Below are 12748 nucleotides of genomic sequence, written 5' to 3'. Positions count from 1 at the left end.
AGTCTGCACCGAGGGCAACTTGGAAACACTCTTTTGGTGATCGGAGGTACCACCTACGCCTGACAGTATTCCTACAATCCCCTGGAAATGCCTTAGCTTCAGAAATTCAAAGGATCTGATGGAGGGTCTGCTATGATTCAGCAAACAAATGCCTGCTGGGCTGAATGTGACCCACACCATCTCATCTGCTCCCCAAATGCAAATTCTACTCTTCCCATTTTTCAGGTGAGGGGACAGGCTCAGAGAGGTTCAGACAGTTGCACAAGGACACACAGCCAGAGATCGTGGAGCTGGGTTGGAACCAGGGCCCTCTGGGCTTGAAGACCAAGATCGGGGGATATTACCAGATTGGTGGTTGTGGTCCTTACCCAGAAACCTCATCAATCAACGGAGACCAACAAACAGTTCCTTTACAGGGACAAAAATACCTAACAGCTGTCACTGTTTGCAGTCTTCCTGAAGATCTTCATCTTTTTTGGTTTGTGCATTTTCTTTTTTTTTTTTCGGCTGCAGCATGAGGACACTTAGTTCCCTGACCAGGGATCGAACCCACACCCCTGGCATTGGAAGCATGGAGTCTTACCCACTGGACTGCCAGGGAAGTCCCAAGAAAGTCTTCATCTTTTGGCCTCGCACTCATTTCCAACCTCAGCCCACACTTGGCACTTTCCCTACATCCCAGTTCTTATCCCACCTTCCCTTTCAGGGTGCAGAGGTCTGAATTCCACGAGGCACTCTATCCTACCCTAAGGCACGTAAGGTCCTTGGTGTGCAAGAAGCAACATCTCTGTGACCCTACAGCACTCAGGACCGCTCCAGGGAACGGAGAGTGCTGCCTGCACATTTCAAACATCAGTGTATGAGGGATTTCCCTGGTGCTCCAGTGGTTAAGACTTCACGCTGTCAATGCAGGGGGCATGGGTTCAATCCTTGGTCTGGAGACTTAAGATCCCGCATGCCATGTGGAATGGCCAAAAGATAAAATTTAAAAAAAAATCAATATATGACCAAGTTTGCCTACCTTTTCTTGCTTCCTAATTCTTCTAGCCTATGCTTTTAAAATTTTGGTGCAGGAGAGACAGTGAAGAGGAGGGGAGATCCAAGGACAGAGTCATGAAAAAGCCCCTGATGCATCGTCTTCTGAACCAATCAAGCTGTTGACTGGCACAATGGCCGTCAATCACGTGACCCTGGCCAAAACCTGGGGCCTTCTGGATGACACATGTGTGTTGATTTCCAAGATCCTCATGCCAGTCTTATCCACCTCCCCCCATCTCCCCTGCAGTCTGGCAGCATCTGAGACATCAAATGTAACCTGTCTGTTTAGGGAGGCTTCCCAAGGCACCAGAGGGCAGGTGGCTGAAGCTCTTAACCCTACAGCTTGCAATGCCTTGTTTAGCTTTTTTATTGAAAGGAGTGGGGCCCCGAGGACACAATAGAGCGCCAAAGAAAGGGCTGGGACCTGAACCTGAGGAGGAAGGCTGGTCCCAGCTGCTGGTGATTATCAGTGTGCAAAGTAGAGTGTCAAGGAAGTGCAAAACATCAATCGCCTCTCCTGTCTTTTGTCCACATAGAGCCAGATATTCAGAGTAAATAAAACTGGGATGGGGACTTGCTTGCTGGTCCGGTGGTTAAGACTGTGGGTGTCCACTGCAGGGGGCCTGGGCTCTATCCTGGCTGGGGAACTAAGATTCCGGATGCTGCATGCGTCTGCGCTCAGTTGCTCAGTCATGTCTGACTCTGCGACCCCATGGACTGTAGCCCCCCAGGCTCCTCTGTCCATGGGATTCTCTAAGCAAAAATACTGGAGTGGGTTGCCATGCCCTCCTCTAGGGGACCTTCCTGATGCAGGGATTGAACCTGAGTCTCCTACAACTCCTGCATTGCAGGTGGATTCTTTACTGCTGAGCCACGGAGGTAGCCTTGTATACCTCGTGGCACAGCTCCCCCGCCTCCCCCCGCTGCCAACAACAACAACAACAACAAAACCTGGGATGGAATTTATCCTGGTTGGCATGCTCCCTGGAGGAGAAACCCACCCAGGTGTCCAAACCCCCCTTGGTTTCTGTCATCAGCAGCCATTCTCTGCCTTACTTCTACCTTACCTCCTGTTGAGAAAAATGCCTCCATTTTATGCGTTTAGACAATTTTAGGAAAACAGACTTGCTAAGTAAAAAAAGCACATCTCTAAAATGATACTCCTTGCTTCTGTTCAGTCACTCGGTCGTGTCCCACTCTTTTGCCATCCCATGGATAGCCCGCCAGGCTCCTCTGTCCATGGGATTCTCTTTTAAGCAAGAATATTGGAGTGGGTGCCATTTCCTCTTCCTCCAGGGGATCTTCTCAACCCAGGGATCGAACCCAAGTCCCTTGCATCTTCTGAATTGGCAGGCGGGTTCTTTACCACTGAACCACCAGGGAAGGATACTCCTTGAGACAGGTACAAAACCCCCAGCCATCCTCTAGGCAAAAAGGTAAGGGTTGCAGGAAGGAATTAAAAGCTTTATATTGAAATCATCTTAGTTTACACGGGTGCCCCAACATTCCCTGGCTCCCTGCTATCCCCAGGATAAAGCCCAGCTGCTTATCTGGGTACCCCCCACCCCCACCCCCCCACCGCCTGCAACCTGTATGCCCTGCCCCTCCCCCTGTCCCCTGGGCGCTGACTCACCTACACTCTGCTCTTTGCTGCCTCCAGGTCATCTCTCACGAGATTCTGTCTGCTGGATGGTCCTCTCTGCCCCCTCCTCCTGTGGGTATTCCCTGAATCTTGGGTGCTTTTTCAGAGTAGCCATTTCTGGCCACCAATTCCAAGAAGCCTTCCTGGCACTCAGTTCAGGGTTATACACCACTCATCTGTATTTCTCCAGTAATCATTCTTTTTTTTCTTTTGGCCGCACCTTGAGGGATGTGGAATTTTGTTCCTCAGCTGGTGATGGAACCCACGCCCCCTGCTTCCCACTGGAGCGCCAGGGAAATCTCAGCAATCATTCTTTTCTTTTTTTTTCAATAAAAAAGTTCAGGGGAATTCCCTGGAGGTCTAGTGGTTAGGACTCTGAGCTTCCACTGGAGGGGACCTAAGTTCGATCCCTGATCGGGAACAAAGATTCTGCAATCTGAACGGTGGCCCCCTACCCCGTGCAAAAAAAAAAAAGCAAACACCCAAGACGAACTTAGCTCTACCTATCACCTTGTTCCAACTGTCAGTATCTGTCATGATTAGATTAGCCACAGGTTTACACACATATTCTTACGCATGTTCACCTGTACTGTGACAATCTGTTCACAATCCCTGTCTCTGCCTTTAGCCTGTGAAATGCATGTATTCACTCATTCATTCATTCACAGGTCTGCCATCAGGCTCTGCTATTTCCTGACCGCCTGTCACCTAAACACACAACAGTAAATCCCGACGACCTAGGCGGCGGTGGTGGGACCAGACAGCAGAGTCCTGGCCCTCTGTTCCGGCCGAAGAGACAGACAATAAATAAATAAACAAAGAAGATAATCTCCCATTGTGATGAGAGTCATCAGCATCCCTTGACAGAGAGTGGCCTGTTCATTCAACCCATCACCTCCAGCACCGAGCAGCACCTCACACGCGGGATGCTCTGAGCACAGGGTCCTGCCGAGGCAGCCTGGGTTCTGTGATCACCATGGTGACAGTCCTTTCCTTTCCCACCTCTCGAAAGGGGGAGGTGGAGGGGGACCAGGGTGACCGAGGACCACCCCAGCTGCTCAGGACTGAGACACGACCCCCCACCCACCCCTGGCCCCCACAGTCCACTCCTAGGATGACTTTTCAGGTGTGCGAGCATCCGGTTCACAAAACCGAAAGGCCACGAGGGAATGGATGAACACTCCCGGTCGAGATTCTTTCTTGATCACCCTGCGGAGCTGCCCCTAAAACGTCAAGCGGTGAGAGCGACACCCAACAGACGAAACACAGGCGCCTGCTTCCAGCCTTGGGGACGGACTTTGAAGGCTCCGAGGAGCTCATGGGCTTACGAGCTCTGACTAAACTGGTGTGTATTTCCCTGGAGGTCTTTACAGCATACCTGAGAAACTGGTTCGCAGGTGAGTTGTGGAGGGCAGCTCTGCTGGGAAGAGGTGGGATAAGATAGTCTCTTACCACACCCCCCAACCCCGGCCTGATATCTCTGTAGAGACTGCCAGGGTCTAGAAAGCAAGCCAGGCCTGGGTGTGGAAGAGAAAGACCCCTCTAGGATTATCCATTACTGGCTGAGGCAAGGATGCCAGGTTTACAAGAGTAATAGGAATAGCAACAACAATATTTAGACATCACTTGTGTGTGTTTGTGTGTGTGTGTGTGTGTATTAGTTGCTCAGTCGTGTCTGACTCTTTGTGACCCCATGGACAGTAACCGGCCAGGCTCTTCTGTCCATGGGACTCTCCAGGCAAGAATACTGGAGTGGGTTGCTATTCTATTCTCCAGGGGATCTTCTCAACCCAGGGATCAAACCCAGGTCTCCTGCACTGCAGGCAGATTCTTCACCATCTGAGCCACTGGAGTGGGTTGCCATTTCCTTCTCCTATGCATGAAAGTGAAAAGTGAAAGTGAAGTCGCTCAGTCGTGTCCAACCCTCAGCGACCCCATGGACTGCAGCCTTCCAGGCTCCTCCATCCATGGGATTTTCCAGGCAAGACTACTGGAGTGGGGTGCCATCGCCTTCTCCATTACATATACTAGGGCTTTTAATTTTTAGAATGGCTCTCTGTAGCAGTTACAGTTATCATCCTCTCTTACCAAAAAAGAAATGGGAGCACAGAGAGGTTAAGTGACTTGCCCCAAAACACAGAACCACTAAGCAGATGAGCCAGGCTACAAGCCCAGGCTGGCTCTTGATCCAATGCTCTTAACCTCTACACCAGAGTGAAGATGTGAACTCACTCAGATTCAGACTGGAAGTGGGCAAGACTTCCCTTCGTAATTTCCCCAGAAGGGAGGCAGTAGAGCGGTGGCACTGTGCGGATTTGGGCTGGGGCCGGAATCTGGCTTTGTCTCTGTTTTCTCAACTGGAAAATGGGTATGACAGAGCTCCCCCAACCTGGGGCTTCTCTGAGCATTACGTAAGGCCGTCCACGGACTACATGAGTGTAGTGATGAGTGGTTCCCAGGGGTTCTCAGGCCGTCCACGGACGGAGCTAGGCAGAATGTCCAGCACGTGGTGGGGCTTCAAACGGTCTCAAACCCACAGGAAAGTTGCGAGTTGCTCACCAACCAACTATAATCGCAGAATCACCAGCCGTTAGCACTGAGCCACATATGCACCTATCCCATCTATCAATCAAGGTACTGATTCTCTCTCTTCTGAATTCTTTGAGAGGTACTTGCAGACTCTGTGATATTTCATCCCTGAATCCTCCAGCCTGTACATTCTGAAAACGAGACCTTGTCTCCTAGAACTTCAGTACAAATGATCTGAGACACGACATATGCCACCTTCAGGAAATTCACCATTGACTTAATTTGTTGCTGTTTAGTCGCTAAGTCGTGTCCAACTCTTTCACAACCCCATGGACTGCAGCCCGCCAGGCTCCTCTGTCCATGGGATTTCCCAGACAAGAATTCTGGAGCAGGTTGTCATTTTCTTCTCCAGGGGACTTTCCCAATCCAGGGATAGAACCTGTGTCTCCTGAACTGGCAGGTGGATTCTTTACATAATAGTATCAAATATTTTCTGTATTCAAATTTCCCCATTTGTCCCCAAAACATGTCTGGTGGCTCTTTCTGTTTTTCAGACTCCCCCTGGGAACCACTCATCACTACACTCACGTGCAAGGCTCTTTCATCTCTCTCTCTCTCATTTTTTTCTTTCTTTTCATCTCTTTTTAACCTGGGACCATTTCTCAGCCATTTTGCCTTTCATGCCACTGATATTTTAAGAGTCCAGGCGGGTCACTTTGAATGTGTTCATATTTTTCTGACTCCTTGTAAAGTTAACTGTAGCTCATGGGTAAATGCAGAAAGCAGTCTACAGGGTACCTGATGCCAGAGATGCAGAGGACTTGGGGGCCTGCAGAGGAAGACGTAGGGCATCCGGTCTACCTGGGTCTAAGAGGTTCCCGGAAGCAGTAACGGAGGATGTTTAAAGGTGATTAGAACTTTGGCAGGTGGGCCAGGGTGGCAGGGCCTCTGCAGACAGAGGCTGCAGCGTAGGAGAATGAGGGCAGCAACTTAGAATCACAAATAGCAGCGAGGTCTCGAGGGCGAGGTGCTGAATAAGCAGGGTCCATGCCTACGTGAACTGGAACCTTCCTGAGGCTGGTCCTTGTCTTTGGATCTGTTCTTTCCTTCAAAATGCCAAGGGCACTGCCCAGCCCACCAGCAGCGTTCACCCGCAGATACTAGCCGCCAAGCCTCCCAGACATTTAGGAACGGAGAAGCACAAAGAATTCCCTTCCAGGGAGTGACGTGGCCTCCTGCCCTCACGCACCAACTGCTCGATCTTAAACGGCAAGTTGCCAGGGTTTCCACATCTTGCCCTGGAAATCAAATCTCCCTTTCTCAACCTGCTTGCCTCTTGAGGCCTGGGCTGCTTCAGTCAAAAAATACAAAAGGAACTTCTAATCGACCACAGAAATAAACACTGTGAGCATGTTCCAGCCAAAGTTTCCTACATCTCCCTGTCATAAGCCCCCCATATGTCAAGCAAATCCCTCCTGTCTTGTGGAGGAAGAAAGCGAAATGTACCCTGAAGGGACCCCCTGAGCCTTCGAGTTTCAAAGAGGAAGTTGTGCGTGTGTGTGTGCGTGTGTGTACGTGTGTGTACGTGTGTGTGTGCCTATGTGCTGTTTTAGCCCTTATGACAAAAGGCAAGGATCTCTTTGGGGGCTTGAGCAAAAATGCCCTTTCAAGGTGACCCTCACTTCATTTTCTAGGGCCAGAAGGCAGATGCATTCAGAAGTGGTTCTGCCAACCTACTGATGCAAATTCAATTCCTTACTTAGCATTTTAACATCCATCTTTGTTTATCTTGTTATCATTTGAAAGGAGCTCATACATCAAAAAAAAATTAACTAAACTTCAATAAAAAATTAAAATAGGAGGGCTCATCCTGCCATGTTCTCTTGGCAAAATATCCTTAAAAAATCTGTCATGCAGGTTTGTGTGTCCTTCAGATAGAAAGTCACCCACAGGGACACTCGCACATGTGCCGCGGGGTACACACTTACACACCCGCTACCACAGATAACAGTGACACACCTCCATATGTCAGCAGATACATGCAATACGTGCAAATACATGCACACACACACACACACACACACACACACGTCTGCACTCACAGTGCCCGGTCGTCAGGGTCCTGCAGCAAGCCCAGCTCTTGCCTGCTTACAATGTCTCCTCTATGCCATCCTGCAGAGTTTCAGGGACGCGGCCAGCTGGTTCGTCCTAAGAGGCGCCGCCGGGTACCAGTTCCCCCCTTGGGAGGATGCTCTAGACTCCCAGGCTGTCCCCAGAACATTGGCTCAGATACTGGAGGGGGAACAGGGCTCCTCCGAAGCAAAGCAGCTTTGGAAAAGGATGCACTCAGCTGGCTCCTAGCAAGTGCTTAGAGGAGAGAGATGGGGAGAAGGTGAGGAGGAGGGAAGGGAGAGAGAGCGTGAGGTGGAAAGATGGATTCAGAGAGACAGAGAGAAAGATTTCCGGACAGAAGCAGAAAGGAAAAGATCCACAGGAACCACCTGCTCTGGGACTTTCTGAAATAGGCTGTTTTTGTCCCCTTGACCTCTTCCAGGAGCCTCTCTCTTGATTTTTCTCTAGCCAGCTCAGGAATTCCTGAGCCTACAAAGCACAGACCCAAGGCTGTGGAAGACTAAATGGCTTCCCCTGGACGGTGGTGGCAGAACCAGCCTGTGTCACAGCCCTGAGGGGCTCTGAGGGGTGCCAGGTCATCTCTAAGACCTCTGGGGCCAGGGGGAGGGGCGGCTGCCCTGGTCCTTACAGTCCATCTGACCCGCCTCTGTGGGAGAGGGTCTGAGGGATTACTCTAGCCTCCCCATTACAGCCCAAGCTGGGGTCAGTGCCTGACCACAGCGGGGCCCAGAAGAGGGCGTGGAAATGGTCACAAGATGGGGAGGTTGAGTGGGGGGAGCCCAGAGCTTTCCATCACATGCTGCTCATCAGTTGCCATGACGACGGCAAGGAGGTGGGGTCGCCCAGACCGGAGGATGCAAGAGAGACGGGTTGGTTCTAAATCACCGCGACAGCGCTTCAGTTGAGCTATTACGCCGTTGCCGTGGCAACCAGTGCGATCAAATCGCAGAGGAAATCTATAATTATTACAAGCCAGATACCGGTGAACTTGGGGCGGTAATCAGCACGTTGGGGCAGTTCAACCTGAACTTTGGGGGTGGTGTGGGGGACAATAACCCCCGCCCCCAGCCCCCAATTCTGGGAAGAATAAGGCCAGAGGAGTCTCAGCAAGGCAGATCTGTTGATGACACAGAAAGGAAACCTGGAAGGATCTTTTGGCGAAATGAGGAATAAACACTCGGTGAAACGACACGAAAATGTCAACATTTGACCACTGGAAAACATTTTCCCTGAATTTATTATGGAAATTCCCAACATACAGCAAAGATGAATTTGACACTGAATACCTGTCCGCCCACAGCCCGGCTTCTGCTGTTAACGTTTTTACCATAATCACTTCATCACAGCATCTACCCCTCTCTTCATCCATTAACCCTCCTGATTTGTTGATGCATTTCAGAGCAAATTGCAGACATCAGTACCCTTCCCCCTCAAGTGCTTCAGCCTGCAAAAAATTAAATATTTGATCATTTTTAACAACCAAAACAGCAATTCCACCTGATTCAATCTAAATAGAATAAAATCTAGATTTCTGTCATCTAGCTGTCCATCCACCCATCCACCTATCTATCTTTTCTTCCATCCATCCACCCACCCAGTCTCCCACTCATCCTTCTATTCATCCATCCATCCACTCATTTATCCATCCATCCTCCCACCCATCATCCATCTATTCACCCATCTATCTATTCACCCATCCATCCATCCATCCAGTCTCTCACTCATCCATTCATCCATCCACCCACTCAGTCTCCCACTCATCCTTCTATCCATCCATCCATCCATCCATCCATCCATCCATCCATCCATCTATTCACCCATCTGTCTATTCTTCCATCCATCCACCCACCCAGTCTCCCACTCATTCAACCATCCATCTAGTCACCCATCTATCTTTTTTTTTTAAAAGGTTTCTAAGTTTTATTGAGAAATAACTGACATACATCACTAAGTTTAAGGTATACAGCATGATGGTTTGTTTTACATATACTGTAAACTAATCACCTAGTAAGTTTAGTTATCATCTATCATCTCACATAGATACAATAAAAATTTTCCTTAGGATGAGAACTCTTGGGGTCTGCTATCTGAACAACTTTCCTGTATATTATACAGCAGTGTAAACTATCGTCATCCTTATACATTTCATCCCTAGTATTTATTTCTCTTATAACTGGAAGTTCATAACTTTCAGCTGCCTTCTTTCAATTTTCCCTTCCTGTAGCCCATACCTCTGGCAACCACAAGTCTGACCTTTTTTCCTATGAGTTTTGTGGGTACTTTTGTTTTAGATTCCACATATAAGTGAGATCATACAGTATTTGTGTTTCTCTGTTTGACTTATTCACTTAGCAACATGCCTTTGAGGTCCATCTAGGAGAAAACTATTTGCATAATACATAATCAACAAGTTTCACAGGAAAAGGAAATAGAAAGACAATGTTCAGATTTAGATATATATGAGCCTCAACTCAAAAGTAGTATCACAGTATTGATTTTGAAAAAAAATATTCAAATTATATAAGATCATTACACAAATCAGATTTTTTACATACTTCCAGTTGCCTTCACCCATCTATCTTTTCTTCCATCCATCCACCCACCCGGTCTCCCACTAATCTACCTATACATCCATCCATCTGTCCACCTATCTTTTCTTACATTCATCCACCTACCCAGTCTCCCACTAATCTACCTATACATCCATCCATCTGTCCACCTGTCTTTTCTTACATTCATTCACCCACTCAGTCTCCCACTAATCTACCTAAACATCCACCCGTCCACCTATCTTTTCTTCCATCCATCCACCCACCCAGTCTCCCCCTCGTCCACCCACCCATCCATCCATCCATCCATCCATCCCTCCATCCATCCCTGGGAGTGCTCATGTGCGCTCATGGTTTCCACACATGATTCCCCATCCCTGAATCTTCCTCCTTGTTCCAACCGGAGTCCTGCACATTAAGCTCGATACACTTCCAGCCAAACACCATCGTTTTTCCCCTTCACCGCTTCTATTCCATTCCCTGTGTTCAGCACAGCACCAAGTAGAACCACTGTCTACCCAGTTATTCAAGCCGGAAACCCGAGACGCAGCCTTGATCCCTCCCTCCCCCCCTTCGCTCAGTACTGCGCCCTGGCATTTCCCCTCCACACCAGCTCCAGCCTCCATGCTCTCCTCTTTCTCCTGTCCCAGTTGTGGTCCCCATCGTGGCTTAGGTGGATGGCTGCCCCAGCCTCCTGACTGCCATCTCACTCTTGCTCCGCTTTCTCCACACTGATTGATCATCATGAACTATCTGATCGTGCTGGTGGGGGCACACATTTCTATAAATACCTGGGAGAGCAACTGATCAAAATCTAAGCCAAAGAAGTTGCAAAGGAGCAGAATGGGACAATGTCCCCTGAGTCCCCAGCAGCTCTTAGACTTGGATATCACATTGGTTTGAGACTTAAGTGGACCAGTGGGTCTGGGGAACATGGCTTTATGAGCAGTTACAAGTGTCAACACTAGCTCTTCATGAGAAATGCCTCCTTGCTTTGTGAGCCTCCCCAGAAAACACATAGCACCCCCACTGCACCCTCAGGGAAGGTCAGCCCTGCAGGGGCTGGTCGGTACTCGACGAGGCTCTTCTTCCCGGTTTCAGGAGGACGGCAGAGTGTGTGTTAGTTGCTCAGTTGTGCTCGACCCTTCGCGACCCCACGGGCTGTAGCCCACCAGGCTCCTCTGTCCATGGGATTCTCCAGGCCCGAATACTAGAGTGAGTTGCCATTTCCTTATCTCTTGAGTCTCCTGCGTTGACAGGTGGGTTCTTTCACCACTGCTGCTACTGCTAAGTCACTTCAGTCGTGTCCGACTCTGTGCAACCCCATAGAAGGCAGCCCACCAGGTTGCCCCCTCTAGCGCCATACATAACCAGAGGGTGAAGCAAAAAATGGAACACACTTCGGAAGTGTGGCAAATTTCAAGGGAGCACGACGGGGTTGACAGGACACCTGGTCTGCGGTCACATTTGGACCTTGCAGGGCCTCTGTGCCTCAGTTTCCCCAGCTCTGCAAGGGGCTGACTATACCTTGCAGGGTGGTTCTCAAGATCAAAGGTGGTGATAGAGGTGAAAAGCGTATCCCGAAGCCATCTTGCTATGCCCAGGGAGTTACCTTCAGATCTGCTCAGCCCACTTTGTATTATTTTTAGTTGCTGTAAAATTATTTATTTATGGTTGTGTTGGGTCTTTGTTGCTGTGTGGGCTGCTCTCTAGTTGCAGGGTGTGGGCTTCTCACTGTAGTAGCTTCTCTTCTGCGGAGCGTATGGGCTCTAGGGTGTGGGCGCTTCAGTAGTCGTGGCTCTGGGCTCGAGAGCACAGGCTCAGTAACTGTGCTGCCGGGTCTTAGTTGCCTCGCAGCGTGTGGGATCTTCCCAGACCAGGGATTGGATCCCCGTCTCCTGCATTGACAGGCGGGTTCTTTACCACCCTGCCACCAGGGAAGCCCCAGCCCACTTCTTTTTAAATTATAGTTGATTTACAATGTTGTGTTAATTTCTGTCGAACACTAAAGTGATTCAATCACACCTATATGCGTGTGTATATGTATATTCTTTTAAAATATTCTTTTCCATTATAGTTTATCACAGGATACTGAATATAGTCCCCTGTGCTATACAGTAGGAGCTTGTTGTTTATCCATCCTATAAATAATGGTTTACATCTGCTGATCCTAAACTCCCAATCCTTCCCCCCCTCCCCACGCCCCTCTTCCTTTGCAAGCATGTCTGTTCTCTATGTGTCTGAGTCTGTTTCTGTAACACAAATACGTTCCTTTGTGTTGCATTTTAGATTCTGCATATAAGGGGTATTATACGGTATTTGTCTTTCTCTTTCAGACTTTGCTCAGCATGATAATCTCTGCTCCATGCATGTTGTTACAAATGGCATGATTTCATTCTTCCTCGTGGCTGAGTAGTGTTCCGTTGTGTCCATGGACCACCTCTTCCTGATGCATTCACCTGCTGATGGGCTATTTCCCTGTCTCGGCTATTGTGAACGTTGCTGCTGTGAACACTGGGATGCACAGGAGTGGGATTGCTGGATCACATGGTAACTTTAGTTTTAGGGGTTTTTTTGGTTCAGTCGCTCAGTCATGTCTGACTCTTTGCGACCCCATGGACTGCAGCACGCCAGGCTTCCCTATCCTTCACCAACTCCCAGAGCTTGCTCAGACTCATGTCCATTGAGTCAGTGATGCTATCCAACCATCTCATCCTCTGTCATCCCCTTCTCCTCCTGCCTTCAATCTTTCCCAGCATCAGGGTCTTTCCCAATGAGTCAGTTCTTCGCATCAGGTGGCCAAAGTATTGGAGCTTCAGCTTCAGCCTCAGTCCTTTCAATGAATATTCAGGACTGA

General features: G+C 49.1%; 1 protein-coding gene across 3 annotated transcripts in view; it reads right to left on the bottom strand.

Annotated features, from left to right (window-relative positions):
* ABAT (4-aminobutyrate aminotransferase) overlaps nucleotides 1–12748 on the bottom strand; it is an 85851-nt gene that overhangs the window by 49360 nt on the left and 23743 nt on the right. Inside the window, exon 1 of one of the 3 annotated variants that reach the window (XM_013974927.2) lies at nucleotides 7312–8057. The exons of the other annotated variants lie outside the window; for them this stretch is intronic. The gene's annotated coding sequence lies outside the window, so the exon portion shown is untranslated. Of the gene's footprint in view, nucleotides 1–7311; nucleotides 8058–12748 lie in introns of those variants that run through there. 3 annotated transcript variants of the gene reach the window in all.

Source organism: Capra hircus, chromosome 25, assembly GCF_001704415.2.
Source record: "Capra hircus breed San Clemente chromosome 25, ASM170441v1, whole genome shotgun sequence".
NCBI classification, from domain to species: domain Eukaryota; kingdom Metazoa; phylum Chordata; class Mammalia; order Artiodactyla; family Bovidae; genus Capra; species Capra hircus.
Note: the sequence above shows the minus strand (reverse complement) of the source record. Positions and strands in the feature narration are given on the sequence as shown.